Below are 19,487 nucleotides of genomic sequence, written 5' to 3'. Positions count from 1 at the left end.
TGCCCTCCAAACCTCTCATTTGTTTCCTTGGTCAAACTCATCCCTCTGAGTAACTTTGCCAAGTCTTCCTCAGGCATACATAAATGGCTACCTGGTGAGTCAACCCTTCAGTTTCTTAAACATGCTTATATAGTTCTAATTTGTTTATGGAGTTAATCTCAGATTCTAATAACAAATAACTACTACTAATAAAGTATCCACTTTTACTCTTCATGGATTAAATGTCCAAATAAATATCTCACTGAAGCCATTCAACATACATTTACAATGAGCCTATTATATATGATGCTTTTCTCTCTGTGCATATATATGATGGGCATGCAACATATACACATATTAATTATTGAAAAAACATACCTATAATGGTAGCCACCCTCCAAGACACTTTCTACTAACCCCTGGCTCTTGGTCTTCATGCCTTTGTGTGTATGTGTTTTTTTTAATGTTTATTTTGAGAGACAGCAAGCCTAGGCACGTGAGCGGGGAAGGGGCAGAGAGCAAGAGGGAGAAAGAATCTTAAACTGGCTCCATGCTCAACACAGAGTCTAATGTGGGGCTCGATCCCACAACAATAAGAACATGACCTGAGCCAAAATCAAGAGTCAAATGCTTAATGGGCTGAACCACCCAGGCTCCCCAGTCTTCATGCCTTTGAATAGTCTTCTGCCACATTAAAACAGGCTGACCAGGTGATCAAGAGAAAATGGTAACAGTGAGAGTGTATCACTTCTGAGTCTAGGTCATAAAAAACATTAAAACTTCCACTGTGGCTTCTTGGATTACTTGCTTTGGGAGAACCAGTCATCATGCAGTGAGGACACTCAAGCCACCCTCTGGAGAGGCCCCCATTATGATGAACTGATACCTCCTGTTAACAGCCAGCCCCTACTTGCCAGCCATTTGAGTGGCTGATCTTCCAGCTCCAGTCAAGCCTTCAGATGACTGCAGCCTGGCCAACATCCTCATGAGACTCATCCTCATAAAACTCATGAGAAACTCTGAGACAGAATCACTCAGCCAAACAATTCCTGAATTCCTGACCCACAGAAACTATGAGACATTCAGTAATTGTTGTTCTTTTACACCACTAAGTTTTTTTTAACCTTTTTAATGTTTTTACTAATTTTTGAGAGAGAGAGAGAAAGAGACAGAGTACTAGCAGGATACGGGCATAGAGAGAGGGAGACACAGAATCCAAAGCGGGCTCCAGGCTCTGAGCTGTCAGCACAGAGCCTGATGCGGGGCTCGAACTCATGAACTGCGGATGCTTAACCAACTAAGCCACCCAGGCACCCCTAAACTACTTAGTTTTGAGTGCTTACTGACTTCAAATTTACTGTTGTTACCGGGCAATGTTTGATGCATCTGGTTTTCTGGAATGAAATGCCAAACTTTATATGTTCAAACATCCTATGGTTTTCTTTGGCAAAGATTTATTAACCTAGGAAGAAACTTTCACTTTAACAACTCACCTCAGAAACAGATATGTAAACGGATAAATCATCATGGAACAGTTCTTGTCTCTTTTGGGTATTAATCATCATTCATAAGTTAAATAAGATGTTTACACAGATAGCACATAGTAGAGTCCTTTACATGAGTAAATGGAAGTTTCCAGAAACTGTGATTATTCTAAGAACAGGTGAAAGCCTGTAAGGGATTTAGACAGGAGCATCCGAGTGAATATTGTGATTCTGATAATAAAGAAGATTTCACATAATCAGCATGTTTATAAATGGAGCCAGTGCTTTAAAACCGTTCTTGGATTAGATACACTCAGTTCCACTGCACTCAAAAAGTGCAAAGCAACCTCACCTCTATTAATTTAAGTACACTGTTCTCATTGTTCTACAAAATAAGATTTATTCGATCTTTATTTTTCCTCTATGTCTTCTAAATACATTCCCATTTACATTCTTGATTGCATTTTTGCGTATTCCTCTGAGTATTTTTATTAGATATGAAAATAAAAACAATTTCAATGTGCAAAGATTATGTCCAGATGTTAACACAAGAAAGATTCACAATTGGGAAAAAAAAAAAAAAAAAAAAAAAAAAGATAGTTCTGTTTGCACAAGAGACTCCCCCTGCGGCCAGAAGCTGAACATATGATCCTTCCTTTGTTCAAGCAAATAATGAATATTACTATGTAATAAAAAATAAAAGGACCTTCAGAAGGTCACAGTAAGATCCTGGCAGTTTTCATTTTACAAAGCCCCTTATCTTTGGATCTGATTTACGAAACACTCTGGGTGGACAAGGTTTCATGAAAATCTGCATTTGCAATGAGGCTGTTGGCTCCCCGTCTCATACTTCGAATGTGAAAAGCACCAACTGAGCGCTAGGTGCTGACAATTATTCTATAGCATTTTGCTCTAGTTCCCTTCATGCTTTCACATTGATTAGCTCATTGATTTCTGTCAAACAGATAAGTTTTTTTGTGGAATGGAAGTTTAACTATGTGTAGAGTTCTGCTTCATTAAGCTGTTTAATCTACTTGTCTAAACCATTCTAATATCTTCAAATAAATAAAATGTTCACTGCTGACTTGACCTGAACAAGCCTTTTCCCAGATATTAGGTTTTAACTGTCTTTTGACCTCCACCTAAGACTTCCCATCATACCTTCAAAGGCTACACCAGCTAAGTGACCTGAAGCTATCTTCCCTTTCTATTCACACCCCTTTGCTTGTTACACTGAGGTGATAAGGAGTTAGGGGAATGGAGCCAACGACAGGAAGTATAATCCTATTTATCTGAAATAACAAACCTCAAAAGGCTCATGAAGATTTTGCCTCTAAGACAACTGGGAAGTATATCTTCTCTGAGTTGTTCTGCAACATGTTGAAGTGCTGTTTTCCAGTCTATAAGGCTGAGATGACGATACTGTCCACACAGGAGGGTTCAGCTTGAGAAATAAGCTCAGCACACAGGGCTGTAACTCCAATCCTCACTCCCCTTCCCCTGTTCCCACCTCACACGCTGCTCCTCCCTACAACAACCACTTCAGAGTGCTCTCCCTGATATTCCAAACCGTGAAAATGCTTTGCCTTGAGTTTGCAACACATATGCTCGTAAATCTGAAAAGGAAGGAGGAAGGAAGGAAGGAAGGAAGGAAGGAAGGAAGGAAGGAAGGGAGGGGTGAAGAAAGGAAGGAGGAAGGGAATGAAGGAAAAGGAAGGAAGGAAGGAAGGAAGGAAGGAAAGAGGGAAATAGGAAAAAGGGGAGGGAGGGAGGAAGAGATTGTGATGAGTTTCCATTTGTTCCTTTGATGGAATGTATTTAATCATTTTCCTCAAGATATGAATGGTAGCAGGATGTTTATAGCAGAGATAAGACTGGACTGAAATCCTAGTTTACTCTGGGAGCTAATAAAAGTAAAGATTCGAATTTAAGTATCACTTTCTCCTAGAAGCACACGAACAAGGAAATGGGGGTCAAAAGGGCAGCAACAGTGTTGTAAGCACTTTATCCGAAACATAAACATCACTGGAGTGCATTTTGGACCAAATTACCTCTCTCAGATCAGAGATGTTAGCATTCCTGCCCTATTTAAGCATGCCAATTTTACTGTGGCTTTGCGGAGGGTTGATCAGTGGGGCTTTGGCTGGACACTTGAGAAAAGGATCTTACCTCAAGCACTAATATAACTCAAGCAATTAAAAGGCATCCTGCTGAGGAGAATCTCATAAAACCCCAAATCCTTGGAACAGAGTCTTCCCCATAAATATCACAGGCAAACGGAACATGTAGCCCTCCATTCTGGAAGATAATGCAATCAACCTTTCTCTCGTAAACAGATACAGTTAGTAGATCCAGAAACACAAAGCTTGAAAGACTAGATATTCTGCACCACATAAAGGCTTCCAGGAATATTTTATGGACAAAAAAAAAAAAAAACCCAAAAAACAATAATAATATCTATGATTTCAATACAATGTATCTGGATCTCAGTTTTTCAATGGATTTCACTCTCCCCAACTCTACCATGAAATACTATGATGAAACTGTACCTTTTTGGATGCAGAGAACTCTTCCTTTCAAAATGAAGTGGATATATCATTACTCATAATAGTCAAAAGGTGAAAGCAACCCAAATGTTCATAGGTAGATGAACTGATACACAAAACATAGAATACACACGTACTGAAATATTATTCAGTTTTTTTAGAAGGAAGGCAATTCTGACACACATCATCACATGGCTGAAAGTTGAAGACATGATGCTAAGTGAAATAAGCCAGTCAGTAAAGGACAAATACTACATGCTTCCACTTATATGAGGTACCGAGAGTATTCAAATTCATAGAGTAGGAAGTAGAATGGTGCTCGCCAAGGACTGAGGGGTAGGGAGGAATGGGGAGTTGTTGTTTAATAGGAACAAACTTTCAATTTCACAAGACAAAAGGAGTTCAGGAGACGGATGATGGCGATGGCCACACGACAATGTGAATGTCCTTCATGCCACTGAACTTCAGCACACCTAAAAATGGTTAAGGTGTTTTCTTATGTTTTATGTTATGTTATGTGTATTTCATAAGAATAAAACATTTAAAAGTGAAGTGGAATATGGAATTACATCTTTCTAATTTATTTTGAGATATTTCAATTCACCCACTCTAAAAGAGCTGTCTTACTATTAACTTGAGAAATAGCCCTTTACAACAGTTCCAGCCCCTATACACTTCTTGTTAGACTATCCTTGACTGAGGAGGCAGTTAGTAGCTATACAAATTAAAATGAAGCAATTTAAAATATTAAAAATGATTTTTTTTTCTGTTATATTGTTAGATACTCTCAGAACACAGAGTCTTGCCTCTGGAACTGACACACATGTACCCTGAACGATCACTTGGTTGTTAACCCTACAACCTTACTAATGAATGAGGAGACAAGGATTGCTTTAAAACCCAAACTCTGAAAAGCTGTAAATTGGTTGTGAGTGTTGCTTCCAACAGTATTAGCCAAAAAGTTGCTCAGCCAGTCTGCTTCTTTGCTCATTTTGTCTGTTTCTGACCCTGTCTAGAAATGCTTCCTGCTGGAACTCTTCCCCTTGGATTAGCAGCTTTGGTTAACCAGCCATTTTTACTTGCTATAAAATATGGATGTTCTAGGAAAGATTAGAGCAAGCAAATAAATGAGGATTTGGCCAAGGGAGGGTAAAAATTCCCAAAAATAAAAACACAAATTATAACCTAAAATATGTTGCACCTTACATTAGTAAAGATGGGAGAGTTTAAGTGTTTCAAATAGTGTAGCTTCCATTGGCTTTGAATTTTCTTTAAGAATCTTCCCATTTCTACCTCACTTACTTCTGCTCCATGATTTCCAAAGATACTTGTTAGATAATGGTCATATTTATACTGCCTTAACTATGGCAGGATGGGAAAAGTAATAAATAAATGCAGCCCATCGCAACCATGATTTGATGTTGTGTCAAGACCCTTTTTCATGTTGAGTGCTCACAAAGATTTGGCAGGAATAGAATGTGTAGACTAGAATTAGAATCTAGACCTTTGCTTTCAGACTGACATCAGTTCTGTCCTCCTATTACCACTGGTCTCAAACGTTTTTGTCCTCCACACAACTGCACAGTATCTCTTCTGTGGCCCCATTCTCTAGCTGAGATAAGTAACTCAATTTCTCAGGGCAGGACTGCCTACTGCTCCTCCTATCAACAGAGATGGAAAACTTGATGACAGGGTACACAGGAGGATGTCCCACATAGGATAATAACTTCTGGAATTCATCATCCTGGTTAAAAATAACAACAGCAATGTATGGCCTGCCTGTTGGTCACCATATAACACCATATAACAGATGAGCAGCCCATGACTCCACAAGTGCTGGCGCTCTCAACCCTGGGGAAAATCAAGTCCCTTGAAATAGTTTTTAGCTTAATGAACGAGACCAGACAAATACAAAGGAAGAAGATACAAGAATTCTTCCAAATAAAGATAAAAAAATATAAAATAATATGTTGCCACATATATAAGTAAATGCAGAGGGCTTGTGGAGCCACAGAAGGTACAACATCAAGGAAGACAGTAAGGAGGATAACCTTGGGACTCATCATGTTTTGGTTAGACTGCCTTTCTTTTATGCATCTCTTATTTGATAAAGTTCATTTATTTGCATAGTTCAGTAGTAGACAATGCAAATACATTGGAGACAATGGATGGCAAATGAGAAATAAGAAAGCAGAGATAGTTGCTACAGAAAGTTCATCATACAAGACACATGAAGAACCTTGCTATGCTAAATTCATTTACACAATTATTTGGAAATCTGAACATCTTTGGTGAGTTAAAAAAAAGTGAAGCCTCAATTCTATTATCTATCTATCTATCTATCTATCATCTATCTATCTCAATTAACTAGAAACAGCTAAATGTCCTTAACTGAAATTCAGACAAAACAACTGCTTCCTCACAATACTTTAATTTGCAAAAATATTTTCACCCTTTCCTATGACATTTAGGAGCCAGGAATATTTTTAAAGCCAGTATTATAGGTACCCTTGATAGCTAACTCCTGTTCCTAAGAAAACAGCTGTTCTACTTTCTCCTAAATAATTACTTTTCCTTGCTGTTACTAGTTTGCTTGAAACACTTTTTCTAAGGATATTCTAAGACTAAGTCACTGTGTGCACTTATCACCATACAACTAAGGTAATTGATACAAAGAGCCAGGAAAACTAAAAGGAAGAAGCTAGTAAGGATCAATGCAAAGTATTTCATTCTTTTGTATAAATATCATTTTTTTTTCTCATAAATGACTGATGCTGTATGGATCAGTCCTCAAATCTTGCTATGGCCCCAAACTCTACTGATGACAAGTGGACACAACCAGACAACTCCAAGCCCTCAGACATGAACATTAGCTTTCAAATCATCAACTGGCTCACCAGAGAATGGAACAGAGACAGAGAGAGAGAGTAGATTCCTGGAGGAAAGTATGAGGTTCACTAAAACTAAATAAGCTCAGTTAAAAGGTAATTCCCAATGATGGTATGCACAGACATATATAGACAGACACAGACACACACAGACACACACACACAGACACACACAGACACACACACACACACACACACACACACACACACACACACATTACCCAGGAGATAGCCCCTTGTATGAAATAAGAACTTGAAAAAAAGACTTTCTTAAATCTTGAAGAATAATTTAAGCTGCCAAAAATCTATTATTTTTCCTAAAGAAAGACAAGTTATGTTCTTCTGTGAATACATTCTTTTACATACTACCACATAGACAAACTTTGAAAATATGCTAAATGAAAGAAGCTGGTCACAAAAGATCATGTCATGTAATATTCTATTTACATGGAAAGTCCAGAAAATGTAAATCCATAGGGACAGAATGTAGACTAGTATTTTCCAAGGCTTGGGTGAGAGGGAATACATAGGGATTCCTACACGGTACTGGGCTTATTTTTGGGGTGATTCAATTGTTTTAAAATTCATTGTGATGATAGTTGCACAACTAATGTGCTAAATATATTGCAGCTAAATATACATGGTGCATTGCATGCTTTAAATGGATGAATTTTATGTTATATGAATTATATTTCAACAAAGTTGTTGAAATAAAGCCTAAACTCGTTTATCTAAAGCTTCTCTTTTTTTCATTATCACTGAATATCTGAACTTGCCTATGAAATAGGGAACTCAGGGCATTAAAAAAAAGGAGATGAGAAGCACTTAAATAGACAAGGTGGAATTTAGCAAATGTTCTCACTCCTAATACACTGAGTTTTAAAATACACTCTGTAACTGTGAGATTCCTCTTTGTAGTTAACTCCTTCTGAGGTACCTCGATTACCTCAGGTACCTTCCAACTCATGCTATAGAATATGAATCCCTATGGATAATTTTTAAAAATTACCTTAGAGTCCTATCTGGAGGCATTCTTGTATCCACAATGTTAAGGCTGTGAATCAGTAGTGTCAGTTCAAGGTTTGCTTGTCTTCTCTCTCTGATCTGTAATTAGAAATAAAAGGATGACAGCCACAGAAAGACCCTCTGAAATTACATTATTTATCAACAGAGCTTTTAAAAATGGAAACATTTCATGAAAATATAACTTACCTGTCTTAACAATATGAGTAGAAATCAAAGAGAACACTTGAATTTATAACAAAAGCTCCTATTTCCACAGTTTCAGAGCATGTGGATCTGCTTTGCAAATTACATACATTCCACTTCTCAGAAGAGAGAGGAATAGAGGGGAAAAGCACTTACAAAATTCTGCAAGGTGAATCCATGTTATAAAACTGCCATCCTCTCTGTAATCTGGAGGTATACATGTAATGGAATTCATGAAAACCGCACTTCAAAAACTAAAACTACTTACTGTGGTCAGAAAACACCTTACAATAGCAAAATTTACTATATAGTGAAATTGATTATAAACTCAACCGTTCTAGTTATAGCTAATAAATTACCAAAGAAGTTCATGTGTTTAAAGAAAACTTATGAAGCACAGAAGACATGCCCCATAAATGTCAATATCAAGTCAAATTGTTTTTTATTAGATATGCCATAAAATATTACTAGGAGAATAACAGTGGATTCTTGGGTTAATAATGGAGATTTCTCTGACAGATTTTAAAATTGTATTATCACTGTTTGTTGCAGAAAACTGAAGTCCTTCCTTGTAATTCTGTTCATTCTCCTTTTAAGATGAGTTATCATGCAACCATTTAAGGGCCCTCTGTTTTTCTCTTAATAATGAATTATTTTCTCTATTAGCTATGGCTTTCTTATATAAATAAGTTACTGCTTTCCAAACCTTAAAGTATATATGAATCACTGGGTATCTTCTGTGCATGTGTGTTTAATAATATTTTGAGATAGAGATAGAGATAGAGATAGAGATAGAGATAGAGATAGAGATAAAGATAGAGATAGAGAGAGAGAGAGAGAGAGAGAATATAAATGTTCATGAGCAGGGGAGGGGCAGAGAGAAGGGGAGAGAGAGAATCCTAAGCAGGCTCCACACTCAGCACAGAGCCCAATGCAGGGCTTGATCTCACAACTGTGAGATTCTGACCTGAGCCAAAATCAAGAGTCAGACACTTAACTGACTGAGCCACCTAGGCACCCCAAAATGGGGATCTTGTTGAAGTACTACAGTTTATGATTCAATAGGTTTAAAGTGTGGCCTGAGAATCTGCATTTCTTATGTACATTTCTTAAGTGTAGTCAATAGTCCACAATCCACACATTGAGTAGGAAGGGCCCAAGCCATAATTTTTTATTGTTTTTCTACTATTCCTTGAGATTTGTATATCCAACAAAGAGTCTATTGAATACAGAAACAATTTCCTTTCCATTTCTATTTGCCGCCATCTGCTAGCATAATGATCATCACCAATGTCAGGGAAAATAAGTATTTGTCAGTTGGCTCAGCTAGAAATAGCACAGTATTTAACCATCAGAGCAACCTGGGCAGTTTGTAGGTAGATTTGTGGCAAGTACAGAATTATTTTTACTTATTGCCTCAGTGACAATCATAATTGTGTCAAATGTGCTGACTCTAGTCTCAAAGAAGTGATGTCTTGGGAGGCAGATAAATTGAGTCAAGTAAAAAGATTGAGGCGAAAAGAAATAGCTGCCCTCCTCCTATTAACACTTAGAAATTCTGGATAATGTACCTATACTTGAAAGAAAGAAAAAATGATTTTCCTGTGGTCAGAATGAAGAAGGAACAGGGTAGTAAATAAGAGGTGAGGCTGTGGCAATGCATGTGGGTATTAGAGCAGATTTAGGCCTTTGTGGGTGTAAGGGTTTTTACACCAACTCAGTGACAGAACAAGTGATCTCTGGAAGACCCAGTGAGGTACTGCCAAGATCTCCCTTCAAAAAAAGCCTACTTCCCAGCTGCAAGGAGTATCATTAGCCAACAGCCTTTATGTGTAAACTCCATCAAGCCCCCCTCAGCTGTATACCCTAGGGCAGCCCCAGCCAGTGACCCAGCCAGCCAGTGGCTCAAGGGCTTGGCCATGTCATGCAGTAGGGGAATCTTCTAATGGGTCATCCATGCCCTGGAGTCCCCTGTTGGATTAGCATAGACTTCGTTACTTTTTTAGATCTGTACCAAAGGCAGATGACTCCTTCTCCCAGTCAGTTTCCCCTGTTTGTTTCACAAGGGTTAATGTTTGCACTCCCACCTCCATCTCAGCATTGGCATCCCAGAAGACTCAACTGATACTTGGCCGTCAATGCCTGAGAAGTGGGAGGCAAAACCTACTCCCTGAAAGGATTGTCCCCCCTTTAGTCTAGCTGTGGTCACTGCTGACTGAATTACTCAAGCTCCGTTACACCCTTGTTCCAACTAGAGGTGTTGAAAGCATACTGAAACAAAATAAATCAGAAACAAAACCAAAATCAACTACATTTCCCAGATGTGCATGCAGCAAGGGATCTGGAGAATTGAGTGCTACTGACCACTGCAGTCACAAGAGACCGGAAGGTGAAAAAGAGTTGGGCTGACTTTTCAACTACTTTAGTAAGCAAAGCCGAAGTACTGTGGGATTCCTGCAGTACTAGTCTAGAGTCTGACTGTTCTTTGGCTTCATAGGAGGAGAGCAGCACCATCAGAAGTAACAGGAACACTGGCAGTAGCTTCAGGATTCTACCATCACATTGATGGTGATTTTCAGGCTAGGATGACTTTGTTAGTCTGGGGGCCATTTGTAGAACTCACATCTTCAATTCCTGCAACCTAATTCATTCTATTAAACCCTTCCCTGTACCTTACAATGAATCTGATTGATATGTCAGAGAAATAATAAGAAACATATAAACAAGGCAGGACCATAATACTCCCCTATGAGAAATGGAAACCCAAAGCCAGCACCATATTCATATGTAGGAACATCAAGTCTGAACCTTAGCATCAGAATTCATTCACAGCCAATAAAACTACCCAAGCCCTAACAAAAACAAAAATTATTCTATAGAGATGCCTCCACAACCCATGGCATTTAGAAATTGCACAATAAAAGCAAATTGTGCTGAAGGCAGTAGCACATTAAAAATCCCAAACTACACCAGGAATCGTATTCCCAAAGGGAAAGGCAGGGGATGCAAAAAGCAGAAGAAATAGCACTTCCAAGAATTAGAAAAATTAAGAAAATCTGGAATTTTTTAATAATAAAAAAATCCCAACAAAAAATATGGGAAAAAAAACCCTTAGAATAATATGAAGGAAAAACAGATTCAAAAACTATCTAAAGAAATTCTAAGGTATAAACAGTTAAATGATAATATTTAAAATTTTAAAAAGTGTGAAATCATGTCTCTCATACAAATATGAAAATGAATATATGCTTAAGAGTTCTTTTAATTCACAAGAGAAACAGATGCTAAAACTACTTCAAAAAAGGGGCATTTGGCTGGCTCAGTTAGTAGACCAAGGGACTCTTGATCTCAGGGTTGTGAGTTTGCGCCCCACATTGGGGGTAGAGTTTACTTAAAATAAAGAAACTCCTCCAAAAAATAACACTAAGAACAGATGTATTTATGGATTAGAAATATTAAAATAAATCTGAAAAAGGGGGCAAAGTAGGTGGGTAGGAAGGACAGAAAGAAAACTAAAAGAATTGCCAAAGAAGAGTCCAAAGTGTAGTAATGTTCACAGATTAAATATTCATCTGAACAAAAAATTCAGGAGATTCATTAGAAAATATGTACAATCAGTTGGAGATTTCGGCAAACATAGATGTCATTAATAAAATGTAATCATAAAAATTCATTGGTAATTGAGCAATAAATTGACAGTGTATATAAAATTAAATCTAATAATGTTTTACACATAGGTAAAATATAAAATTTGACCAAAATACATAAAAATACCCTATTGTATACAGTTATACCATATTTATTTTTCCACCATAATCTATAAAATCAATGTATTTCCAAGTAAACTCCCAGACGATGGTCCCAGCCTCCTGCCTCAAAACACACAACTAATTTTGACCAAGAAGACATAAGGGGGACACCTGATGAAGCCTTTTTAAAATCACTTTATTAATAAAAGAGATGGATACAGATGACATTCCCATACCCATTCCTTCTGTCTTGAATATAGACATGTTGCCTGGATGTGTATCAGCCACCTTACATCCATGAAACAATGTTCTTGATGATAAAAACATAATAGTTCAAGGATGATGGAGAAAAAACTAGAAACAATTTAGATTCTTGATATCTTTGACCAACTACTAGTCATAGGCTGCTTAGCTCATAAAATTAAATGACTTTTTACTTAGGTCATGATAAATAAGTATTCCAGTTATTTACAGCCAAATGGATTCAAAGCATGTATATTACATAACAGAAAACTCACACTGTAGAAGGAAAATGAACCATGAAAATATGCACAACTATCTATTCACTGATTTTTAAAGGTATATACAAATAAGGGAAAACTGATCAGTGATTGCCAAGGCTGGGAGTGAACAGAGGGTTTGGCTCATGGAAACTTCCTAGAGTGGTGTAAATGTTCTTTACCTTGACTGTGGTGGTGGTTATGCAACTGAATACATTTGCCAAAACTCATAAAACTGCACATTCAAAAGGGTGAAATTTTACTATACATAAACCATACCTCTGAAGTATACATATACATAAAAATAAGATACTAATTAATATTTATCAGGTGAACAATGAGTAGGAAGACTGACAACCTCAAGAATTACAGAAATTGTGGGGACAGAATGAGCCTTATAATCCACCAGTAGCATTATAACTCATAGAAAACAATTTGAAAATATTGAGGTTAGTTGAATATATGATTACCTATGAGTTAAGAATTTCCCTGCAAGGGTACACAGTCTAGGAAACCTCACACCTGTTCAAAAGAAAGTAAGTACACAAATATGTTCATTACAATTTTTTAATGTTTATTTATTTTGAGAGAGAGAGAGGGAGAGGGAGAACATGAGTGGGGGAGGGGCAGAGAGAGAGAGAGAGAGTCCCAAGCAGGCTCCACGCTTCAGCGCAGGCCCTGACACAGGGTTCAAACTCATGAACCATGAGTCATGACCTGAGCCAAAATCAAGAGCCAACTGAGCCACTGAACCACCCAGGTAGCCCCATTACAATTCTTAATAGTAAATTTTGAAAACAACATAAATGTCCATTTCTGTGGAAAAAGACAATAAATTACTGTACAGCAATAGACCATTAATGTATCAGTTAAAATAAATGGACTAGATCCACCTGCAACAAGTTAACTACATTTTTAAATGTGTCATTGAGTTAAAAAAAATTAAGTATGGATTGTTATATACTGTATCATACCATTTGTGTCCATTTAAATCCCCCAAAAGTACTACATACATTTTTAAAGCCCTCTAAAATATTACATAGATTTTTAAAACCTGACTGGGGGAGAGACACAAATCTTGAAGACAGTGGTTAACTCACAGAAGGAGAGAAACAAGTGGCACTGAGAAGAAGCACATCTGCAGCTTCACCCATATGTAACATTTTATTCCTATTAAAAATACACCTGAAGCAAATCCGACTAAACATTATTGTCTACAACATCTGTGTCATGGCTGCATGCACTGGAAATTTTACATTATTCTCTGCATTTTTCTATATGTTGGAAGTATGTCATAGAAGGAGGAAAGGAGAAGAAAAAAACAAAGGAATAAAGAAAAAAAGAGAAAAAAGAAATGAAAAAGAGAGAAGGTGGCTCTACATTTTAGAAAATAAAACTGAAATCAGTTATCTCCTCCGAAGTGCTGGTGAGCGGTTCTTTCAGCCCTTTTCTCAGTAAAACACATCTCAAGAAAAATAATCAGTAATCTAAAAAAAAGCGAGGGGGGAATGGAAATTGAATTACAGAGAAATTAACATAAATGCAATGATCAAGGGGGAAACACCATAATATGTTAAATCTTAGCCCTTACGTTTTCAAAGGTCTTTGGAAACCATTAGCCAATGAATCACTTCAAGGGCACTTGAGGAAACAAAGTCCAATCTTTCACATTTTAGAAACTTAGCAATGAAGTTAAAGACAGCAGCATTTGTTCAGATTTGCAAAAGGAAGTCTGGCCGGCGCTGGGATTAAAGCTCCTTTCTTATGTTTTTTGAGACTTAAGTTCAAATAACTTTGACATGGTTTCATTTCTGCTTATTTGGCTTTTCTTCCACATAAGAGCATAACTGATGGACATTATTTAAGCCCCTCCTCCATCCTTTCCCAAATTCTTTTTGGGAGTTTTCCAGCCCTTTCATAAGATTACCTATTATAGCCTTTTAACTACGTGACATTTTCATTTGATGCACCATATCCTGGGTAGATATTACCATTTCCCAAATAACTAAAATACTGTTAAATATTTATTCTTCTTATCATAAATATAATGATCCCCCAATATCCCTTCTGTTTTGCCATTGTTCACCTTTGGGATAACTGGATACTTAATGGGGATTTTAAAAATCACTGGCTGCAACATCAGACTCAGGTTACAGCTTTCTACCAGAAAGTGTTAATCTTCTAACATTCTATGTATCTATTTTGCCTCTTCATCAACTTAAGTTATGATTAAAGACAGATTTTGGCATTGAGGGAAACTAAATTCCCAATGCTTTTAATAATGGAGAGAATCTAGTTTCACAGAGTTTTTTAAAAATGTATATATGTATACGAGATTTAACACATACGTATTTTAGGTAAAAATATATTAGAAATGTTTTGTTATCTCACTGACTTACTGCTTATATTCTGTCCTCTAAAATATGCTCAGGATAGGAAAGCCATCTTTTTTCAATTAAATTTGACCCAGCAGGATGTTTGAAAGCCACATGTTAGAACAAACAGTTTGGGCAATTAAAGATCTAGCCCTTGATGGCTTGGTCTGGGAATTCGACTGGCTGTTAAATAATCATCTAATTGAGACTGTGGAGAGGACAGTGGGAAGTCAAGCAGGGATAATTCTCCTGCATCTGGAATTGAGATGAATTATGTGCCCATAAAATATGAGGCGGATATCAAGTTACTCATTATACTACACAAAGAATCAAGAAAACAGAGCAAGCAGTGCAGCTAGTTAAGAGAATCCATAAAATTAAAGCTCATCTGTTTGAAAATCAACTTCGACTAGACAGAGAATACCTATAATTATAAGTACAGTAGGTAAATTGTGATTTGAGTGGAATGTATTTGTGTATATAGTCTTAGCTGATATAATGTCTTTTCGTAAATTTTCACAAATTAGGCTCTCTAAACAAGGCTGATTAGGTTTATTCTCTATCATTATCTCAGCGGTTCAACAACATGAGATAATTTTTTTTTTTTTTAATGTAGCAGGGTCGGATGGGGTGGTAGATGTTCACTGCTGACACTGGACAAGGTAAATGACTGAAGGTTTCCTTGGGTTGGAGATTTGGGATCCATTAGTTACAGTATGAGGAAAATAAATTTCTGTCATGCCTTTCTGTTCCAAACTACTCTTTGATGCCCTCATGACTTTATCTTTGGAAACTCCCAGATTAAAAGAAGAAACACTTGATTGGCTTCCTTTTACTATGGGCCTGTGTTTCCACCCCTATTCTGAGGAGCTTCTTATACTGAGAGCTGATTGGGTCTAGTTCATGTTACAACATCAGTTGTTCTAGATACTTTACAGAAATTAACGTCAGCATTTCTCATAGGGCTGGAATTTCCCACCAACTTCTAATGACTGACAAAGGAAATTCAAAGTTTGAAAAGCTTTCTCTTTCAAGGGTGAATTTCTAACAGAGTGCTAGGCTAGCTACATCCATACTCAGCCTTGCTATGGCAACAGAAAGATAATCCAGAGAGATAAAAAATGTATAAATTACATGTACACACATCTACACAGATACATATGCATACTCACTTGAAAACAGGAATAAGTGACATTGTAGTTGAGTCACGGGGCACATTTTATTGTAACAATAAAATACTTGTATTCTGAAATTATAATGAAAGTAATGATAGTAATGATGAAATACAATAATAAATTCAGTGTTCTGCTGATATACACATACATTTCTGGACCAAAGTATCATAATTATTCACAGCTTCATAGTTTTCATGCCCATATAATTTTCTCTACTAACTAGGGAAACATGAGAGCTGCATCTAAAACTCTCTTTCAAGACTCCTATAAGACATTCTAATTGGGAAAGAGTTTATTTCTTTAATAGAGGCTAAGAAAAAATGAGGTATAACACCTTTTCTGAGATTTAAAGTGAGTGTCACACAGTCCAAACACTATTTCACAACTACTTTGAGCCTTTTACTCCTGATGAATAAAATAGGCTAATGTTGTTTGAGTGATGAGAAAATATAAAGAGCTGAGTAGAAAGTAAGAAACACCAAAGGTTTGTTGACTCTTGAACCTTCTAGAATGCTTACAATTTCCTGATACTATTCCAGTAGCTTTGGTGTGGGAACCCAAAGAAGGCATGGGTCAAGTTTTACTTTGTCATCATCCACAGCACAGACCAAAGACTCCATTTCAAAAGCCCATCCTTACAAGAAAGATAAAACCATATTTGAGGTTTACATTCCATCAATGTCAATGTCAGAGGTGAAAGGAGATGAATGAATACGATATCAGTCCTGAAGGAGAAAGAAACAAAAAGAGCAACCTATAGATTAAGACGATTTCTTGGATATCAGAGCAAAGGAAATATATGGCCTCCTAATAGTTTCTTCAGTATATCACTAGTAGGCTTAAAGATGTGGCTGACACTGCTGGTTGCTACCCAAAGTCACATCCTCCCCTTTTTTACTCAGTTTGGGTGTTAATGTTCTCTGGTAAAAATACTCACCTACTTTATATTGCATAATTTTTATATTTTATATGGCTGTTAAAATTACCTATTTCATATTAGGTGAGTTGTGATAGCTTGTACTTCACAAAGAATTGTTCCATTTTATCTAAGTCATCAAATTTATGTGTACAGAGGTTTTCTTGTGGTATTCCCTTATTATCATTTTGAGGTCTATAGCATCTGTAGTGATATCTCCTGCTTCTTTCCTGATATTAGTAATTTGTGTCTTCTCTCTTTTGTTTTTGTCATTCTTGCTAGAGGCTTGTCAACTTTATTAATCTTCAGAAGGAATTGTTTTTCGTTTTACTGGGTTTTTTGTTTGTTTGTTTTTAATTTCACTGATTTCTGCTCTTGTCATTATCATTTCCTTTCCTCTTACTGCTTTATTTTCATCCACTTTCCTAATTTATTTCCCTTGAAACTCCCTCTTTGACCCAAAGATTATTTGGAAATGTGTTATTTCATTTCTAAATGTTTGGAGATTTTTCTGTTATCTTTGTGTTACTGATTTCCAGTTTGATTCCACTGTGGTAAGAAAATATATTTAGTAGTATTTCATTTTTTTTAATTTGTTAAGGATTGTTTTAAGGAACAGGATATGTTCTATCTTGGTACCTATTCTACAGGTGTTTGAAAAGAATGTGTAGTCTGCTGATGTTGGATAAAGCACTCAGCAAATATTGATTCGATCCTATTGGTTGATGAAAGTGTTGAATTCTTCTATACCTTGCTGATTTTCTATACGGTTGTTCTATCAATTGTTGAAACATACGTGTTTCGTATATTTTGTAGCTCTGTTGTTTGATACACACAATAGCTTGGATAAATCTTAAGGGCATTATGTATGCTAAATGAAAATAAAAGTCAACTTCAAAAGGTCACATATTATATGATTCCATTTGTATAACATCCTTCAAATGATAAAATTAAAGAGATGGAAAACAGATTAGTGGTTACCAGAGGTTAGATATACTTGAGTGGTGGGGTATGATGACAAAGAGATAGCATGAGAAAGGTTTTTGTGGTAATGGAATAGATCTGTACCTTGAATGTGATAGAATGACAGAGAACCACACAAACACATTGTACCAGTATCAAATTCCTGGTTTGGACATTATACTATAAAAATATAAGTGCAACCACTGGGAGAAAATGAGGGAAGTGTACATAGGAATTTTCTGTGAGTACAAATTTACAACTTCCTGTAGAGCTAGAATTATTTCAAAGGAAAGATAAAGAAACAGGATGGCAGATTAAATTTGAATATCATACAACGCAATGAATAATTATTTAGTATATCTGATGTAATATTTAGGACAAATATATAATTTGTTTGTTGTTTATCTGAAATTGAAATTTATCTATGTATCCTGTGCTTTATTTGACAATCCTACCTGGATACCACATCTAATTTCCTTGAATGGAGGAAGAGGACCAAAAGAGTTCTGAAATACTTGGCTCTGGTAAACTGAGGGAAAAGAAAGAAGGATGGCCAACAATACCCACCCATTTGACCTATGAGAACTGCCCTCATTCCTTTCAGCCTTTAACTTGGCTTTTCCCTAGACTGAACTTATCAGCTGGTCCTTAGTTTTCAAAAATCTCAAATTTCACTCCTAAAAGTTAAGGCTCCAAGTTCAAAAAAAGTCCAGAATGAATTTTTCCAGAGGTCTAAAAATATACAGATTGTCTTATACCTTTCTACAAGCTTATCTTTGTGTACAAAGTTTAGTCAGGCTTCAAGCGCTATTCTCACTTAGAGTTCAGTGATGCTCTGGTATAAGAGAACACAGTCCTCAGGGTCCCACACCTCCTCTCTTGAAGCTAGGCTGGAGAGGCACCAGCCTTCCCCACAGATATATGCTAATAACACCGGAGAAACTAAATGCCAAAACAATACTATCAATACAGAAATGCCTACATTACAGAGAAAAAGAGGGCAATAACAGACACTGCCTAAAGATCTAATACAGGAAGACCTCACTTCCTGTATAACAAAGAAGGGAGTCGTCTCCTGGTTTTTCCCTGGCAAGAGGACAGTGGGGTAAGGAGGAAAAACACTTCTCTTGCCTATTTCCCAGGATCCAGGACATTAGGGTGCCTGTCTGCATAGCTGACATCTCACTAGTCACATATATTCCACAACCCAGTGATCACAATGCATCTACTTCATCCACACATAATATCAGAAAGGGGCCCATATCCATGGGTTCATACATATTTAGAGACTGGCTGGTCATTCTGGTCCTAAAGACCTGGGTCCTCTTACACACCCAAGTCCAATCAGCACTGAGTCCTATACATTCTACCTCTCAGAGTCTCTCTGAGAGGAGAATTAGTCTGAAGTGGAATTAGTCCACTTCCAGACATCCCACTGCCATTTTGTTTAAATCACACACATTTCCCACTAATGTCTGTGTCAGTTTCATTCTTATCATCCAGCCCCCTTGCTACCAGTAGGACTTGACTTGTTTTGTCTTCTGTTAAAACCTGATATACAAGGAAGGTCTTTTGACCCAATCATGCCTCTGGCTTCTCTCTCCCTTTTGCACTTGGGACTCCAGCCTGTGTGGCTTGACACAGACACAAGTTCTCACCCACTCCTAGGTGCTTGTGTAAGCTCTTCCCTCAGACTCATAATA

This window comes from Leopardus geoffroyi, chromosome A3, assembly GCF_018350155.1.
Source record: "Leopardus geoffroyi isolate Oge1 chromosome A3, O.geoffroyi_Oge1_pat1.0, whole genome shotgun sequence".
In the NCBI taxonomy this organism is placed as follows: Eukaryota; Metazoa; Chordata; class Mammalia; order Carnivora; family Felidae; genus Leopardus; species Leopardus geoffroyi.
Note: the sequence above shows the minus strand (reverse complement) of the source record.